This window comes from Ovis aries, chromosome 18 (assembly GCF_016772045.2).
Source record: "Ovis aries strain OAR_USU_Benz2616 breed Rambouillet chromosome 18, ARS-UI_Ramb_v3.0, whole genome shotgun sequence".
NCBI lineage: Eukaryota > Metazoa > Chordata > Mammalia > Artiodactyla > Bovidae > Ovis > Ovis aries.
In genome coordinates this window covers 9614026-9634395 of record NC_056071.1, presented here as the reverse complement: position 1 = coordinate 9634395, position 20370 = coordinate 9614026, and positions in this window count along the sequence as shown.

Here is a 20370-nt window from a genome sequence, read left to right as displayed (position 1 = left end):
AGAATACTGGAGTGGGTTGCCGTTTCCTTCTCTACTGGGTGAAATTAAATGGGCACGATTAATATACCAATGACAGTCCATTGCTGTTTTTATTTTCTTCCTAGCATTTCTCATATGCTGTGTATTCAGATGTGCTTCTTCAAGATTTAACTGAGCTTTTTTTTTTTTTTTAAGTTTTCATCCCTGCCTGCACATTAAGACCACCCAGGGAACTTTTACAGAATTCCATTGCCAGAGACCCACATAGACATTCGATTTCTCTGGAGTGGAGAAAGGGGATTTTGTTTCATATTAGGTGACTCATGCGCTGCTGCCATTGAGAATTGCTACCCAGCCAATGAATGCATAGCATCTGATGATCAGTTATAGAAATTTCTAAGTATTGATATTAACTCAGGGACAAGCAAAAAGGTAGTGACTATTTACATAAATTAGATGCATTTAAGAGCATTCATTTACTCTCTATTTCAAAATTAAACTTAGGATGACATTAAAGAAGTTTCTATTTTGTATCTAATGCAATGCATTACTCTTTTATGCATTTATTAGAGTTAATTTTCTTAATGGGTGAATGTTATGCATTGCAAGCATGTACTAACTTAGACTTTCAAAATTTGGGGGATGTCATCTAAAAAGGCCTGATTCATATGAGAGAACTCAAAAACACTAAAGATGTACTAAAAAAATGTTAAGAGTGGAGTTAAAATAGACTGAGTTGGAAATGAAATTCCTAGATGACAATGGATGGAGAATATTGAAAAAGAAAAAAAAAAAACAATTGGAAATGAGAAGGGGAGAGAAACACTGTTGGAATAATGAAGTGAAAGTCCTAGATTCCAATAATGAACATAGTGAAATCAACATGGAAAAACCAGACATAGGAAATATGAATTACATATAGCCAGGAGCACTGCAAGATATTGGGGGCAAGAGTTAAACCCATCAAATAACATATCAACTGCTATCCTGACAGAGAGGTTTCACTCAACCCACTGTCAGAGGCCCCTCATCCATTATGATTGCTGCTCACAGCTGAACACAAGCTAGCACTCAAGAAACCCACGGCAAAATAAAGCACAACTTGAAGATGCTCGGTAGTTCAGGGAGGCTGTGATGAAGACACCAGCCAGATCTTTAGAAGATGACGACTAGTTTTATTAAATATTGTGCATAATAAGCAGTGTCTTCACTGTGTATTCATTACTACTTGAATACTGCATGTGAAATCAGTGGGAGCTGGTCGGTAATTTTTTGTTTATACTTTTTTTTGGGTCTGATTCCCCCCAAACGATGAACTTCCTGAGAGTGCAGAACATAGCAGTGTTCTCCTTTCAGTGCCTGCTGTACTATTTGGCACCTGGTTAGTGTTCCATAAATGTGGGCTGTAATGTGATATGATAGCTATTCCATGGGACTTGACTACCAGAGTGTCATAAATGTTTACTGCAAGAAAAAAAGAGAGAGAGAATATGGAGTTGGGAAGGAGGGCATGAATAATCCCAACTGGAGATTATGGGAAAGGTGTTTGGGGAAGGTGGTAACTGAAATGGCCCCAGGAAGCTTTCGAAAAGCAGCGATTTAAGTACACTGAGGTTGCCATCCTGGACTCAGTCCAGATTTTCCCAGAACCACGTAAACAGGGGTCAGTGCCCCTGTCTCGTTACCTTCTGCTGGAATCATCTCGCCTTCTCCTTTACAGTTTCTGAATCCAGGCCACTTGGAGGACGCCACTGGTACAGCTCTCTTGTGTGGTGGCTGTATCATTTTATGCGTGTTCGTCCTTGTCAATTCCAGTACACTACTTCTACTTTGCTTACCTGTCTTCAAAACTGAAGAGATTTTCCCAGAATTTGTCACTCTCGTGAATACATCCAAAGAATTCGTTGCATAATTTTTGTTCTTTATCCTGTCTGTTTCATCATGTCTCATCCATGAATCCATTATGTCTCATCCAGTTTTCCCTGGTGGCTCAGATGGTAAAGAATCTGCCTGCAATGCGAGAGGCCTAAGTTTGATCCCTGGGTCAGGAAGATCCCTTGGAGAAGGCAATGGCACCCCACCCATGGAAAATCCCATGGACGGAGGAGCCTGGTGGGCTACAGTGGGTAGCCTGGTGGGTCACAAAGAGTTGGACACGACTGAATGACTTCATAGGGTCTCAGGCACAGGGACCTCTAAGATTCTGCTAGAAAAGAGAAGACAACTTTATCTTGCATGTATACAAGTAACATAAATCTCATTATTTTGGGAATTACTCATTCTTACCTCTCCTGCAACCAGTCAAAAGGAGGGAATCGGTACATAATGAATGAGGAAAGAAATGATTTAATTCATAATCTTTTGTTGTTGTTGAGTCACTAAGTCATGTCTGACTCTTCATGACGCCCATGGACTGCAGCATGCCAGGCTCCTCTGTCCTCCACTATCTCCCAAACTTTGCTCAAACTCATGTCTTTTGAGTTGGTGATGCTATCTAACCATCTCATTCTCTGCCATCCCTTTCTCCTCCTGCCCTCAATTTTTCCCAGCATCAGGGTCTTTTCCAATGTGTCAGCTCTTCGCATCAGGTGGCCAAAGTATTGGAGCTTCAGCTTCAGCATCAGTCTTTCCAATAAATATTCGGATTTGATTTCCTTTAGGATTAACTGGCTTGATCTCCTTGTAGACCAAGGGACTCTCAAAAGTCTTCTCCAGCACCAGAGTTCGAAAGCATCAGATTCATAGTCATGCCTATTACCAAAGATTTTGAGAAACTATTTTTGACATGGTTACTGACATAAACGAGAACACTGTATTTTGATAGTTATGTGAATGTCTCTTATTGTCTACAAATTTCTATTCCAGCTTATTATAGAAATCAAAAGTGAAACCAAGTAGCTTTAAGTAAGAAGATAAAGAATAAAGTAGCTTGAGCAGCTCATCAGGGTTCAGGATAACAACATAGAAATGCCGTTGTTTTGCATTTTATCAGCAACCTAAATATGAAGGTATGGAAAACCTATGGTTAGTTAAAAATCTTCCTCCCCCCAGCTTCCCCAATTTTTCACACTGCATCTTCGGGGACAGTGTGTTGTTCAGTCACTCAATTGTGTCAGACTCTTTGCGACCCCATGGACCACAGCATGCCAGGCTGCCCCGTCCTTCACTGTCTCCTGGAACTTGCTCAATTCTGGGACAGTGTGGAGAGGGAATAAAAGTCTCTTTGGGGATTTACAGTATTTACAGCCAGTATTATATTGGCTCTTAAAATTACAACCTGGATTCTACCTTGGGTGGTCAGTGAAAAAAACACTGAAAGTACAAACAAATGTGTGTAAACAGCCTATTTTTCAAAATAGAATCAGCCTATTGCCATCTCTTCTTAGAGTGCGACCTTATTTTGGGGCTCTGCTTCTTGAATTTAGATCTGAAAGATGATTTTAAGCTTCTAGCTGCCCTTTCTTAGTCGATCCAAACGAGTCATGGAAATAATTATTAAGCTGGATAATTATTTTACAAAATAGAAGGTGCCTTCCTTACGCATTTACATTTCAGGGCTGTTGGTTACTTCTCTGAATACTAATCATGGTGTTCAGCCTTGATCACTTGTTTTAAGGTAAAAGGTCAACCAAAGGGATGGAAGGAGGGCTGCAGACATTTGCAATGTAAAGGAAACCTTCCACAGAAGAGTGAAATAATAAATGCAATCTTAAGGTGCGGGGACTTTGCATTTCAGCCAAATATGTGGAGGAGAACCATGAATGTATCATTATTGCTTGCCTGCTTCTAGAATTGCTATATTAATAGCAAGTTACTCCAGAGCTTCCCTTCAAGGTAGAAATTGTTCTCTAGCTGAGAAGTGAGTAAACAGAGGACAACTTTTTATCAGGATTTGGAAACTTCACAGGATTTTTTATCATCTCCCTATTTTTTAATTCTCACACATTAGGAAAAATCAGAGTGCTGAAGCCAAGTTTTCTCCTTGCTCTTATGATTTCTGTCTTCACCCAAAGTAGGCTGTTTGGGAGACTGAAGTTTTCCTTTCCTGAAGTTTTCCTTTTCTGTGTATCTGGCTTCTGGAAGCATTCAGCTCAAAGTCTTCAACAGATGAGGCCCTTCTTTAAAACCCACTGGTGACTCTTCATTTTAGAATCTCCTGTTTTGCATGGGGACATAACTCGGTGCATGGATCAGTCTATGAATTGACGCCAAGGTCTCCCTTGCTTTCAGAAGTTCCAAAAAATGTGCAATTGCTGCAAAAATCTAGGATGAGACACAAGACACTAGGCAGACCTCACTCCACCTGTAGTTAGACTGTGCGAGTCTATGTTTCATTGATTTGGGGCTTCCTTTAAGTTCTGGAGTTTGGCACTATGGAATGTTAATAGCTGCAGCGGTGAGATGATTTTTGAACTTAATGTTTGTCTCCTGGGTTATGACTTGAGGCAAGCTGTGGCAAAGAGGGAATTAGCATGCTATAAAAATTGCCATGTGTTTTCACAGAGCTCTTCTTACTTCATCCTCAGAACAACTTTGTTATGTAAGTTTTCTTATAATATTCCATTTATTTACAGGTAGTAGAAACAGAAGCCTGGTGGGAAGTTGAGCCTGTGACCCCTTGACTCCAATCTCTGTCTTTGCTTCTCATCACACAGTTTTTCCCATCTTGTTCACAAGGCCCTACAAGCATCATGGCCCTCCTCCCCTTCTCCTATTCCTGGAGGGACTTTTAAATTAATTTTTCTATTTTAAAGTTACGGCATATGTTACTGGGTGTCTACTTATAATCCCTCCCTTGCAGAATTCCCCAATTTTGTTCAAGGCAACAGTGAAAATGAATTTCTCATTCTCTTTTGCAGCCAAGAGAAACCATGTCTATTTGGTCAAAAAAAAAAAAAAAAAAAAGAGCTGAAGTCTGTTGGTGGTATTTCCATGAAAGTTATTATTTCTCAGACATTTAGGGACAGATGCTGTCAGCCTTTAACCTCTGATCCTTCCCCTTTCTTTCTGTCTTTATAGAGATTGTTCCTCAGCTCATATAGCGCAGCAACTGTCTGATCAATACAAAGCTGAAAGTGACATCTTGAGAGTTACTGAAAGAAAAAAGGGTGCTTGAACCTGATGGTATTATAGAGCTACTATACCATCCTATGAATCACCTACTTTGGGATTTCTTAATACAAAGGAAAATAATTTCAGTTGGGTCTCTGTTATACGCAGCTTAAGGCAATTCTGAACCACAAGGCTAACTTTGTAATTAAATTAAATGTACTCTGTAATAAATTATCACTGAGAGGCAGTTAAAAGGAGATTGTTAGGGCTGGAACAGTAGGAATTTAAGTACTATGAGAAAATATTGTGAAGTCAGTGGTCCAGTTATCAACTGCTGTGTAACAATTCATCCTGAGCCATGTGGCATTAAGGGAAGTGAAGGTTCTCAGTGTCCAACTCTTTGCGACCCCATGGACTGTAGCCTACCAGGCTCCTCTGTCCATGGGGTTTTCCAGGCAAGAATATTGGAGTGGGTTGCCATTCCCTTGTCCAGGGGTGTGGCATTAGGAATCAGCTCTTATTATGCTGACAACTTCTGAAGAATTTGTCAGAGGAATGGAGAGGAGGTGGAGGAGGGGCAGGAACAGTATCTGGGCTTGGTTTGAAAGGCTCAGGAAGGGTCTTCGAGACTATGAGCTGGAATCATCTGAAGGTTTGGAGGCTGATAGCCTGTCACGGCTATCTTGGAAAATTCAATTTGCTCAGTCATTCGGTGGAATTTACCAAACACACCAAGGAATACTAAATTCTCTTTAGGTTACTTTGGATGAGAATGAAAAGGCATAAAAAAAAATAGCAAATACAACCTTTATCTTTTTAGTTCCTTTCAGTTTTCCGTGTTTGTGAAAAAGATTTAAGATACTAATGAATAACAGCTTCCCAGTTCCTCTGGGCCAGGCACGATATTAAGCTCTTTACATGCATCGCCACTTTTAATCTTCACAATACTTATGAGGTAAGAATTACTATTCCCAGCTTAGAGATGAGGATCAAAGAGATTGAATAATTTTCCCAGTCTCTAGAAGAGCCGCATTGTTATTCAAATCCAAGTCTGCCAGTCTCTGATGCTATTTTCACGTTCTTCAACTTTCCATCATGTAAACTAGAAACTGAGCTTTCTCAGTGGCTCAGCAGTAAAGAACCCACCTGCAAGGCAGGAGACTTTCAGGAGATATGTGTCCAATCCTTGGACTGGGAAGATCCCCTGGAGAAGGGCCTGGCAACCCACTCCAGTATTCTTGCCTGGGAAGTCCCAAGGACCGAGGAGCCTGGTAGGCTACAGTCCATGGGGTCGCCAAGAGTCAGACACGACTGAGCAACTAAACAACAACAAACTGGAAACTGCCTGTCCCATTGCCTGGAGCTTCAGCTGGAGATGCTCACGACTGACTCCTTCATCCCAGCTTTCTTGGGGTCAACTCATGGACTCATTCTTCCAGCTGTGCCCTGGCTTTTAAATAGCATCTGCTGCCTGCCTGTGGCTCCCTTCATTTTGGACCTTATGCCTTGGGATTTCCAGCTCTGACTCTTCCCCTGTATTTTGAATCCTCACTTGTCTCATGTGGAAACATCCTACTCGGCTATCCCAACTTGGAGGTTACTGGATTGCCCTTTCTTCTGCCTTCCTTTTGGGGAGGAATTTAGACAATAGGTAATTGAATGGATAAGAGAACTTTGTCTGAACATTGGCAGCTTGCATTCTCCTGTTCGTTTATAAAGAAGCCAAATGTCTTTCATGCAATGGTATGGTTTTATTGCCAAGCTGTAGGAACAGGCTTAAGTAGCAGCTGCATGCATGGGTTTAAAATTGTCAGAAAAGTGTTTTGGAGGAGTGCTCTCAAACTTTTAAGTGACACATGAATCACCTGGAGATTGTGCTAAAATACAGATTAGAGGACTCACATCAGGTTTGCATGAAATCTGAGATTCTGTGTTTCTAACCAGCCAGTCCTGCAGGTCCTTGGACCACAGGTTGAGTTGCCTCGCTCCAGGACAGATTCTCACCCTTGGCTGTATATTGCACTTGGGGGTGGGGGCGGTTGACAAAAAAGACTGACGCCTTCTCACAGCACTGATATGAATGTGGCCTGGACACAGGATTTTGAAAGTGTCTCCAGGTAATTCTAGCGTGTTGCTGAAGTTGAGAAGCGCTCTACTAGAGGGTTGTGCTCATTCACACATGAAACAATTTCGTGTGTACCTATTGTGTTCCAGGCTCAGTAGTGAGGTGCTAGGGAGAAACCAGTATATAAGAAAGATGCAGAATCAAGAAGCAGAAATATAGCAAATAGAAAAATGAACTCCTAATAAGACGTCTTAATTCAATTTAAAGAAACTACGTGATTTCATGTATGAAGCACTATCTCAATGGAAAGAAAACCAGTTCTGAAGGTGTTAGTGGCAGGCTCCTACATATTTTTGACAAACATAAATTACACTAATACTTTAAGAAGTATAACATTGTCCATATCCTCGGATGCGATAACTTCCCTCTTAACTTTGGAGAGAAAAGAAAAGATAGAAGGGGGAAACTATGCATTGACACATAATTGAAAGCAACAGTAGGGAAACAGAAAATTAGTTCTGAATCAAAAGCTCTTAGCAAACACGGGTGGCCTCAGACAGACACAAATATTTGCAGAGAGAGCAAGACCAATGCCTTCATCACAAGTTGACTTAGATCAAATTTGTCCTGTTAATTATGAGATAGACCATAAAGAAAAAAAGTGAATGGCATTCTTTTCACCTGGTGAAATGAGAGAGCTGAGGTTCAGAAGCATTTAGGGCCTCCTTCAAGTCACGCAGCTCTTTAGCGGGAGGCTCAAAGTTATAGCCCTGTAATCTAGTGCTTGGCCTCAGCGCACTGGAGACATCTGTAAATTAAGAGCCATGTGCAAGAGGCAAGTTAACGTCTTGATTCTTAATCTTGAGCTCTTTCCCTTCCTTGTACACTTTTTTGCTTTGCACACAGAAGATCACCTGATTGAGCCAACTGAATACTTCCTCTGAAAAAGAAATGTGAAATTTGAGTTTGTTTACACATAGGGCCTATATATTTCCCTTACAAAGTAGTTCATGCCTGGTGGTAAAGAGTTAAACAAAAAGGAAAAGAAAAAAAAAAAAAAAGCATGAATTAAAAAAAAAAAATCCGACCATCCATATAAGGCCTTCTCATTGCTATAATGATATCAGTTGCAACAAGTCCAAGGCCCGACCTCATTACAAGGGTTTAATTGCATTGTTACACAGTCTCACTTCTCCTTTCTGGCCTCTTTCTCTTTATGACAGCTTTAGAAAGAAATTTCAGCTCAAGGTCAAAGGAAATTAATTACTGCTTTCTTAATCTGTGCTCATCTACATTTAGAAAACTTTGGGCTTTCTACCAGCATATTCTTGTCTCCTATTTGTATAGACCCAAACTTATAAAAGTAACACCTCAGACCTTTGTTTAAAAAAAAAAAGTGCACAAAAGCACTTGAATGGATCATATTTAATGTGTGGATCACACTCCAAGAAAGCGCCAGGTGTAGAAGAGAAATTCCTCCCGTTTTAGCAAAGGTTGCAATGCTTTAAAAGTTGAGAATTATCTTACATAGAAAATTGCACCGAATAATTAGACTAGAGGCTATTAAACTGGAGTGTTAATAATGGTAATCTAGTAATGCCAGTAAAAAAGAATGCTCTAAGATAAAAGGACCATGAGTGACTATATCGATTGGTAATAGAATTACGTAGCTACAGATTTAAACGTGGCTTTCTGTGGAGCATCTCTATCTGCAGTTGGTTTAAACATTAGGAGGAACTGATCGTTTTCATCGTCACACTAAAATTTTTAAATGACCCTGCTTTTCCTTTCTTATTTCTTCATTGGCCAGGGAGATGCCTAATCAATGGGTGCAAGTCAATGAATGTAAAGACCATATATTAATGCGTATATATGGACTCTAGGAAGATGGTACCGACGATCCCACATGCAGGGCAGCAAAGAAGACGCAGACATGAAGAACAGACTTGTGGACTCAGTGGGAGAAGGAAAAGGTGGGGTGATTTGAGAGAATAGCACTGAAACATATACATTGCCAGATGAAAACTGGATAACCAGTGCAAGTTTGATGTCCGAAGCAGGGCACCCAAAGCCCATTCTCTGAGAACCTGCAGGGATGGGGTGGGCAGGGAGGCAGGGAGGCAGGAGAGGCAGTTCAGGATGGACATTACGCATGTGTACTTGTGGCTGGCTCATATTGATGAATGGCAAAAACCATCACTTTATTTATTTATTTTTTTTATTTTTTTATTTTTTTTTAAATTTTAAAATCTTTAATTCTTACATGCATTCCCAAACATGGACCCCCCTCCCACCTCCCTCCCCATAACATCTTTCTGGGTCATCCCCATGCACCAGCCCCAAGCATGCTGCATCCTGCGTCAGACATAGACTGGCGATTCAATTCACATGATAGTATATATGTTAGAATGTCATTCTCCCAAATCATCCCACCCTCTCCCTCTCCCTCTGAGTCCAAAAGTCCGTTATACACATCTGTGTCTCTTTCCCTGTCTTGCATACAGGGCCATCTTCCTAAATTCCATATATAAGAACTGATTCAAATGAATTCTTTTTAACTGCTGAGTAATACTCCATTGTGTATATGTACCACAGCTTTCTTATCCATTCATCTGCTGATGGACATCTAGGTTGTTTCCATGTCCTGGCTACTATAAACAGTGCTGCTTTAATTAAAATAATAATAAAAAAGAATTGGAAGCCTAGGTTCTATAGGTAATCAACAAATATAAATGTTATAATGATTACAAAGACCTCTACCTGGGTGTGTCTCTTGCCTATCAAGGATACCTTTTCAGGCCTGATAATGGCAGGAATCAGGAGATCTGCATTCTAGTGGTAATTCTGGCACTAGCCAGCCATAGGGTTGGGTGGCTCATTCACCTATTGACAGGTCATTTACCTACTGGTAGAACCTTTACTTCCCTTCATCCACATGAAATAGTGGGGCTAGATACTATCTTGGAGAAGGCAATGGCAACCCACTCCAGTACTCTTGCCTGGAAAATCCCATGGGCGGAGGAGCCTGGTGGGCTGTAGTCCATGGGGTCGCTAAGAATCAGACATGACTGAGCAACTTCACTTTCACTTTTCACTTGCATGCACTGGAGAAGGAAATGGCAACCCACTCCAGTGTTCTTGCCTGGAGAATCCCAGGGATGGGGGAGCCTGGTGAGCTGCCCTCTATGGGGTCGCACGGGGTCGCACAGGGTTGGACATGACTGAAGCGACTTAGCAGCAGCAGCAGCAACAGCAGCAGCAGCAGCAGATACTCCCTAAAGCACCTTCAAGATTTAAGATCCTCTGTGCTCGTTAGTGTCAGGTAAAGACAGCAGCTAAAGTAAGAGGTGTACTTATAGTGCAGAAATTAAGCATGCCTCTGGGGTCTCAGCTTCCCTGGTGGCTCAGCTGGTAAAGAATCTGCCTGCAGTGTGGGAGACCCGGGTTCGATACCTGAATTGGGAAGATCCCCTGGAAAAGGGAAAGGCTACCCACTCCAGTATTCTGGCCTGGAGAATTGCATGGACTGCACAGAGTCCGCAAAGTGCCGGGCACAACTGAGGGACTTTCACTTTCACTTTCGGAGATCTCAACCCTAGTTCATTACTTACAGTTGGATTACTTTGGACAACAAGTTTCTCAAGCTCCCATTTTCATTTGCCTCCTATGTCCTTGGAAACCATGTAGCAGATTTGTTGCAAAAATCACATGCTCACAAATTCCCATCATTAGTTCAGCACCTGACTAGGTAGGGTTTATTGGTCTCCAGCTAGACAGAAGCGACTCATTTTAGGCAACTCAATGAAAAATAAAATGTATTGAGAGGATGCAGGTAAATGTTGGAATCAATGGAAGTCTGAACTGTCAAGTTTCCAGAGCAGTGTCCTAATTTTAACAAGCATAAAAATAACCTGGGGGTCTTGTTGAATGCATAAGCTAAATCTAGACTGCAGCCTGAAAGATTCTGCATTTCTCCCAAAATTTCAGCTGAGGAAACCCTGCTGGTCCTTTGAGTTTAGGCTTCGAAGGACAAAAGATAAAGGAGCTCCAGGGACCTGGGAATGAACAACAAGTGATAGGATATTCCCTTTCAGACAAGGGCATCGCTGTCTGCTTGGATTCTCTTTTGTCACCAAGCTCAGTATTGACATGTCTGGGAGAATCTGCTGGCCTCAGATTGGCTCTGCACTAGTAGAGGATAGGCGATAGACGGACAGTTCCACTAAGGTGATCTGCACCAGGGGAGGTCAGAGTCCCTAAAGCAATAGTTCTCAAAGGCCAAAGCAAAAGTTTTCCCCAGGCCAGCAGTAAATACAAATTCTAAAAAGCCATCACAACTCTGTCATCAAAAGAAGAAGGAATAAATGTTGGAAGATGCTATGAATCGAATTGTGTGCTCCTAAAATTCATATATCGAAACCGTAACCTCCAATGTGACTGTATTTGGAGACAGGGCCTGTGAGGCGGTGATAAGAGTTAAATGAGGTCATCAGGGTAGGGTTCTAATCAGATAGGGTTTTTGCCCTCTAATCAGAGGGCACATCAGAGATTTTTCCACCATGTGAAGACCTAGCAAGAAAGTGGCTGACCACAAGGTAGGAGGCAGGCCAGCAGGAACTGAATGGGCCAGAACGTTGAGCTTGGAATTTTCAACCTCCAGAACCATGAGAGGTAAATCTCTGTTTGTTAAGTCACCCAATATGTGATTTTGGTTATAGCAGCCTGATCAGACTAATACAGAAGGGCAAAAGAAATATATTCAGGGAGATCTCCTGGGTGAGGAAATGGAAACCCACTCAAGTATTCTTGCCTGGAAAATCCCACAGACAGAAGAGTCTGGGGGGCTACAGTCCATGGGGTTGCAAAGAGTCAGACATGACTTAGTAACTGAGCACACACACATAGAGGGTTACTATGGCCCAAGTTGTGAGATAAGCGGTTAGTCAGTATGAACAAAGCTTCACACAAATGGCCTTGTATCACCATTGTTTTCTTAAACATAATTTTTTGTTTATTTTTTTGTTCACCAAACATGTATTAAGTTCTACAGGCACAAGACCTGTGAATTCAAAGTTAAGAGGAGGCCCCTGCCTTGATGCTGCTTAGAGTCTGGTGGAGAAGAGAGAGGAAAGATTAATACCCAGAGTTTAATACGAAAAGTGGTTTGAGAACGATGGAGCTGTGCAGGGGTTTTCATTAGTTCTGGACTAGGAATGTGGTGAGCTAATTGTGCTTTGGTGAATGAAACTAAATAGGGTTAATACCAAGATCTACATCTAGGAGGAAGATTCAGCGAAAGAAGCAGCCCACAAGTCAGCCTGGAGGTATGTTCAGATGTAATGAACACATAATTCTGCAAGATTCCAGAGGGGCATTTCCTTTTGAGGAATGGCTAGAGTTAAAAATAGCAGGAGCCAAAGTGATAGGGTCTTCTGTGCTCATCTTTACTTTAGTCTAAATCTTGAGGTAGTGTATGTGTGTGAAGTAGACTTTGATGAAAGTTGACCTACTATTTGGATAATAGAAAAAGTATATTATAGTTTGAAAAACACTGCTTTGGGAGACCTCCCTGCTTTGTCTCTCCCTCAATTCTATCAGATCTGTTCAGTAGCTCAGCTGTGTCTGACTCATTGCAATCCCATGGGATACAGCACACCAGGCCTCCCTGTCCATCACCAACTCCTGAAGCTTGCTCAAACTCATGTCCATTGAGTTGGTGATGCCATCCAACCATCTCATCCTCTGTCATCCTTTTTTCCTCCTGCCTTTAATCTTTCCCAGCATCAGGGTCTTTTTCAATGAGTCAGTTCTTTGCATAAGGTGGCCAAAATATTGTAGCTTCAGCTTGAGCATCAGTTCTTCCAATGAATATTCAGGACTGATTTTCTATAGGATGGACTGCTTGGATCTCCTTGCAGTCCAAGGGACTCTCAAGAGTCTTCACCAACACCACAGTTCAAAAGCACTGATTCTTTGGTGCTCTGCTTTCTTTATGGTCCAACTCTCACATCCATACATGACTACTGGAAAAACCATAGCTTTGACTGTATGCACCTTTGTCAGTAAAGTAATGCCTTTGCTTTTTAATATGCTGTCTAGTTGGTCATAGCTTTTCTTCCAAGGAGCAAGCATCTTTTAATTTCACAGCTGAGGTCATCATCTGCAGTGATTTTGGAGCCCAAGAAAATAAAGTTTGTCACTGTTTCCATTGTTTTCCCCATCTATTTGCCATGAAGTGATGGGACCAGATGCCATGATCTTAGTGTTTTGAATGCTGAGTTTTAAGCCAGCTTTTTCACTCTCCTCTTTCACTTTCATCAGGAGGCTCTTTGCTTTCTTCCATAAGGGTGGTGTCATCTGCATATCTGAGGTTATTGATATTTCTCCTGGCAATCTTGATTCCAGCTTGTGCTTCATCCAGCCCAGCATCTCACATGATGTACTTCGCATATAAGTTAAATAATCAGGGTGACACTGTACAGCCTTAAAGTGCTCCTTTCCCAATTTTGAACTTGATCCTATAAGCCTACCCTAATCCTCTCAATACATTTTCCTTAAAATTTCCCAAAATATTCTATAGCTGGTTGCAAACAATCTTAACTAATATGATCAGAACAAATAATGTACAGGTGTGCTAAGATTCAGTTAGCGTTATTAGTGTTTATTGCTATGAGCACAGAGCTTTGCTCTGTGTACTTTCAGTAGGGTAAAGAGTGTGGTAAATATTTTGTACTGTTGGACAAAATGTTGAGTATGATCAAGTATGATGTTGAGTATGAGCAGGCCCAGTCACCTGCCCCAGGCAGACTGAGAAACACTGTTCAGAGAACCAGCCTGATCATCCACTCCGTGAATATAGATTGAAATACGTGAAAGAAATGGGGTGGATGGGCTGGTATTGGAGATTTAAAAAAAGGTGGCCGCATCAAGAGTAGGGTGGGGATGGAAGAGACTGCAGCCCACTTTTGACATGACAAGGAAGTGTGAGTTCGGTTAGGCAGGTGTGGTAGGAAAAAGACTATTTGCACAAATAACTAGTAAACAGTGAGGCAGATAAAACTATTAAAGAAGGAACATGCCATTATAAAGATGTTTGGGGAATGGATTATATACTATTGTAACGATAAGAGTAAGCTTCATGGAAGAGGTGAAATTTGAGCTGAGTGTTGAGGAGAGGTCAAAATCACACTCTTGGAGGCTGGTGTGGCAGGTGGTCAGGCAGGGAACAAGGCAAGGTCCAGAAATGGAAGGATATTTTTGTAGCTCAACAGGGAGTTGTTTGGATGAAACCTGGAAAAAGTGGGAGATGATACAATCTTGGATCAGATGGTAGAGAGTCTTGGATATCATTCTAAGGCATGTGGATTACAGTCTGGGCTAAGGGACATCGCTGGGGTTTCTAACTTGGGCACTGATATGACCCATACTAGTCTTCTCAACTTTCTCATGCCATGATATAGATACATGATGACAACTTGTGTATGTTACATTGGAGGAGATGATGAGGCAGCTTCTATCAGAGGCAGATACTCTGGGAGCTTCCAATTCTGATCTTCACAATCTGAGCATTATGAGGATGAATATGTTCAGTACATCTGAACATATCACTAACTCATCACTAACTGGTTGCCTGCTACTCACCAGACACTAATTTTGGGGCTACCAAGTGGACAAAACAGAAAATTTCCTACATCTTAACAGGAGAAGCAGACAAGAAGTGAAAGAACAAATCGATGATAATGTCAGATAGTGAGAGACACCAGGTAGAAAGATGAAGCAGAATAAAGGAAAAAAAAACTGTAGTAGGCAGGGGTTTTCTCCGGGAATGTGACACTAACAATTTTCTGAGTGATGGGATGGAATTAGTTAAAGCTCTGGAAGAAGAATAGTGTAGTTAGAGGGAACAAGGCATCACAAGAAGAAACATGAAGAGTGAAGCAGAGAACGGTAAGGGAGGAAGTTGGAGCTGTAGTCAAGGTCAGAACATGTAGAGTTTGGCAGCTTCTGGTAAGAAGTTCATTTACAAAATAATGGAAAGACAGTAGTGACTTTTGTGCAGAATGATGTCAGCATTGTGTTTTTAAGAGCATTTGAGTGCTATTCAGAGAACAGACTATAATGGTTAAAAGCGGAAGCAGAGACGGCTTTCCAAGTCTCTGCCCATGATCCAGGTCTGCATAGGTTGTTAGTAGGGGGAGTGGAAAGAATTTAGCAAGTGTTTTGAAAGGAACAGAGGGGAAGTGGAATTGTAATATGAGAAGAAGGGGGAAGTCCAAGCATAGAGTGTTTTTACACTTTGGGCCTAAACACTAGATGAATACTAACTGACGTGGAGGTCTGAGGGCTGAGTGGATTTAAGGTAAATTCTGAAGCGTCTTTTAGATATCCAAATGGAAATGTTAAGTCAGCGGTTTGATATATAAATCTGAGAGGCAGGAGAAAAGAGAAATGGATGAATGGATGAATGAATGGATTTTGTAATCTATTTTCATAGTATTTAAATCAAAGAACAGAGTGAAAGAAACTAGCAGAAAGTGAAAATAAAAAAGAAAAGAAGAGGGAAAGGGAACGGCATTTGTTTCCTTTCTGCTAGTTGTTAAGCTTTACGCTTGTGTAGATGCTTTTCCTTATATCATGCTGCTGCTGCTAAGTCACTTCAGTCGTGTCCGACTCTGTGCGACCCCATAGATGGCAGCCCACCAGGCTCCCCTGTCCCTGGGATTCTCCAGGCAAGAACACTGGAGTGGGTTGCCGTTTCCTTCTCCAATGCATGAAAGTGGAAAGTGAAAATGAAAGGGAAGTCGCTCAGTCGTGTCCGACTCTTAGTGACCCCATGGACTGCAGCCTACCAGGCTCCTCCGTCCAGGGGATTTTCCAGGCAAGAGTACTGGAGTGGGGTGCCATTGCCTTCTCCTCCTGAGGTAGATGCAATTAGCCCCATTTCGTATTGAGGACATGGGAACTCAAAGTTATTAAGTAGCTCAAAGTCGTACAGAAAGTCAATGGAATACCTGGAATTCGGTCCTCAATCTTCTTGAGTCCTAGTTTATGTAACAACTTGGTCCACAGGTGAAATGGCTGTGAACCAATTAGTGATCGTGGCTTGGGTAGGACAAAGCCTGTCATGGAAGCAGTTAAGGATGAGATGGAGATTTAAAGCTTGAGCGACCAACAAAATGGTGAAAGATGAAACTGGAGAAGTCAATACTTTGCCTGAAATCAAAGACGAGAACTTCATGCTTGTTCCTTAAGTCACCTTGCCAAGGTATGACCTGGTGGAGTCATGACAAGATGGAAAGGAAATGCATTCATGGCAGGGATGTGTCATGCAGCTGGATTAGGACTTGCGGATAGTTGATGCTTGGTTCACTGATGCTTATCCTACATGGGGTCCTTGAAATCGCCCATTCTGAAGGCAGAGACTAAATTTCTGCAGCAAAACAGTGTCCCATGGCTTAGCGATAATATCTTACGATTTGTAAGGAGATCTAAAACTCTGAAGAAAATTCCATCTACCTTGGCTTCAAAGGACATTTCCAACATTTCGGAGTAATCTGGTAAAACCCAGGTAAAATGACTTGTTTATTGGTATGACACACTTTCTGTGTTAGCATACGGTTGCTCAATGCATAAGCACGCTGTGACTCTCCACATCCTATTCATCAGCTGAATTCCTGCTGCTCACATCTGAGTCCATCCCCTGGCGGCACCTATGTTTAATGGTGCTCCATTCCACTAATGCCGTCTCCCCAGCTGACATCGCAAGCTGACATTTTTATATTACGTGCTTGATTATTTAAAGCTGGGCTGTCCAATATGGTAGCCTTTAGCCACATGTGGCTCTTTAAATCTAAATTAATTAAAGTGAAATGAAATTTAAAATTCTACCCCTTGATCACACAACCCCCATTTCAAGGACTCAGTAGCAACATGTGGCTAGTGCCTACTGTTTTGGATGGAGCACGTCTGGAGTATTTCCATTATCACAAGAAGTTCTATTGGACAGCACTGTTTTGACTCAATGTTCTGCTTGTCTGCAGATCCTCTGTTTCGTAACTCTATCAGTTCTACAAGAACTTAGTTCTTTGTGGTAATCGATCCAAAGATCTCCTCCCAGTCCTCAAGCATACACTTGATGATCAAATCTCAGTTGGTAATGTCATTCAAAATAACCAGCAATAGGAAAGTAGCAGTCAATGGTAGTCAACTTGATTGAACCTGGGGAAAGTGGCTCTCCAGCAGAACTAAAGAAGCACGTGAAGAGAGACTGCATCAATGGGAGGAAAGTTTACAATATCATGACATGATTGTTACACTGGCCTAAGCAGTGGGATCTTTCATTTGATTTTTAACTGATAAGTTTGAAGTAGACAGAAAGAATGTGGTATTGGCAGGTACATGTGTGCTAAGTCACTTCAGTCGTGTCCAACTCTTTGCAATCCCATGGATAGTAGCCCACCAGGCTCCTCTGTCCTTGGGATTTCCCAGGCAAGAATGGCACCTGGAGTAGGTTGCCATTTCCTTCTCCAGGGGATCTTCCTGATTCAGGGATTGAACCCACATCTCCTATGTCTCCTGCATTGGCAGGTGGGTTCCTTACCAGGAGAGTGCAAGCGAATCATTTAAACCTTGGAAATATAGGCGTGGTTAATACGGGTCAATGAATTTGAAGATTGATTTGCCCGGAATAGAGACTCATACTCTGTAGCAACACCCCTCTTCCCTGCTCCACCCCTCACCTTTCTACCCAGGTCAAAGCTGTCTTAAACATCTAAATGCCAGCCCTCTGAAACCTGCTTTTTCATTCCCCAAGCACAGTCATTTGCATAATGGTGTTAACGCATGGACTGAAATTTTCAGCTCATCTTCAGTTCTCACAAATTTGAAGTCAGTTATGAACCACCCTAAACTAGCAGCCTACATTTAATATTTTATGATTCTCATCTAGGGGAGAACCAAAGCACGAAACAAGATTGATTTAAACGTTGAGTTTCACGGTAATAATAGAGAATTCTTATTTATTTATTTTGCAAAAAAAAAAAAAAATCAGTTTTTACAATGAAACTCACAGATTCTGAAGTTGAAAATGGTTTTAAAAATGTAAATTAAATTTTGGTTGAAAACTTCTGGGAGACAACTCTTTTCAGGTGGGCTTACGTTGTTTAATCATTAAGTTTTGTCTGACTCTCTGTGACCCTATGAACTGCAGCACACCAGGCTTCCCCGTTCTTCGCTATCCCCCAGAGCTTGCTCAAACTCATGTCCATTGAGTTGTTGAAGCCATCCAACCATCTCATCTTCTGTCGTCCCCTTCTCATCACGCCTTCAAACTTTCTCAGCATCAGGGCCTTTTCCAATGAGTCAGCTCTTCGCATCAGGTGGCTGAAGTATTGGAGTCTCACCTTCAACATCAGTCCTTCCAAAGAATATTCAAGGTTGATTTCCTGAATGATAGTGGAATCATTATTCTCAGCTGTTATACATTAATATTGCTGTTCTTAGCACTTACTGTCATTGATTCTGCACCAAATGAGGAACCTGAGGCCCAAAGAAGTCACTGCTCCAAATTTTATCCCCAGTAAGTGGAAGAGCTAGGATTTGATGAAGGTAGCTCACTGTCTCTTTGTTAGAACATTTCCCCTTATTTTGTAGAAAGTTGAAATCAGGATAAAGAGTAGGGTGACCCAAAGATCACTCAAAGAAGTTTACATTTTTGAGCAGATATGATGATTTGTTAGAATGAAATCACTAGAGAGTCACGGGAGAAAGTAAGTTAGCTTTTCCTGTACCTGTCAGAAAGCAAAGTACACTCATCAAAAATATATTAAACACATTTGAATAGAAAGTACCAGTTTTTCAGCACTGAGTAGTTTGGTGAATATCCTTGCAACTTATTTTTTTCATGTTCTAAAGCAGCAATTTAAAAAAAAAACCACCTTGGAGGTTACAGCGAGCAGTTGTCTACTGTTAATGCTAGGTGCAGGAAATACTCAGGAAAGGGGAGGGGGAATAAGTGGTTCAAACTGAGAAAAGTTTAGTTCCTTTCATTGCATTTTTCCCAGCATGACTCTCCCTGCTCCGCACCGTTGCCCACAAGCCCCTGCAAGCATTCATTGCTAACAGTTAACCGTTTCCTCGTCCCCGGGTTCTCTTCTCAAGAAGCACACATCACATGGTTCGTGCCAACATCTTCCCTTGTCTGGGGCCACCACTCATCTGTGAACTCTGCAACACCTTTGTGTGTCCTACCAGACACACAGTAGAATCTCAATAATGACTTGATGAGTAAATAGCTCATTCAGGGTTGTTTGTTGTCATTAGAGATAGATAATTAACTCTGCTCAAAGGTGGTTTTGATCACATGGGCAACAATGATCATCTGACCCACCCAGGAATCCTGAAAATTTCCCAGCTGTGTTGGGGAGTGTCTGACATTTAGAGTCAGCACTTTGAGGCTCTTTTCTTGCTTCTGGTAGTCGTCCTGCCAGAAGTAATTCTCTTTGCAAAGGCTTCCTTAACAAACAAGGATGCCAGAATTATCTTAATGGTATACAATAAAACTCTACTTCGTAAAGTCTCTTGCCATCTCTCTCTTGATTTCTCTCTCACTGAACACAGGGTTGTTTTTTTTTTTTTTCCCTTTATTATCTGAAAGAAACTGCAATACAAAATTAAAGACTATCAAAGAAAGGGGTCTGGCCAGGTTAGACACTTTGGCTAAGCAACATAATTCTATCTACCTGCAGTGTAATTTTCCAACTTACAGTGATTCAAGATACACAGAATTTCATGAAAGCCTTTGACCTAGGAAGAAGTTCCAATGTTTCAATGAATTTCAGCACCAAAAGATCATAGTTATTAATTACAAGCCAATAAGAAATATGTTCTGGAGAAGGAAATGGCAACCCACTCCAGTGTTCTTGCCTGGAGAATCCCAGGGATGGGGGAGCCTGGTGGGCTGCCATCTATGGGGTCGCACAGAGTCAGACACGACTGAAGCGACTTAGCAGCAGCAAGAAATATGTTCAGATTAGAAAATAGGAATTTGAATGACCACACTTGGCTTTAAAATAATGAAAAGAGCTAGTAAATAAAAATTGTAAGGTGATAGAACCCGTGGCTGCCTTACAGGTAACTTGACAAATTAAAGGCTAACACTGCTTGCGCATGAGCTTAGAAACAGAATCCAATTCTTTTGACTTCACTTGCAGTGCATTTCCTATTCCCTATATGTAGGCTTAAAGATTTTCCCTCCTTTTTCAAGTCAATTTTGG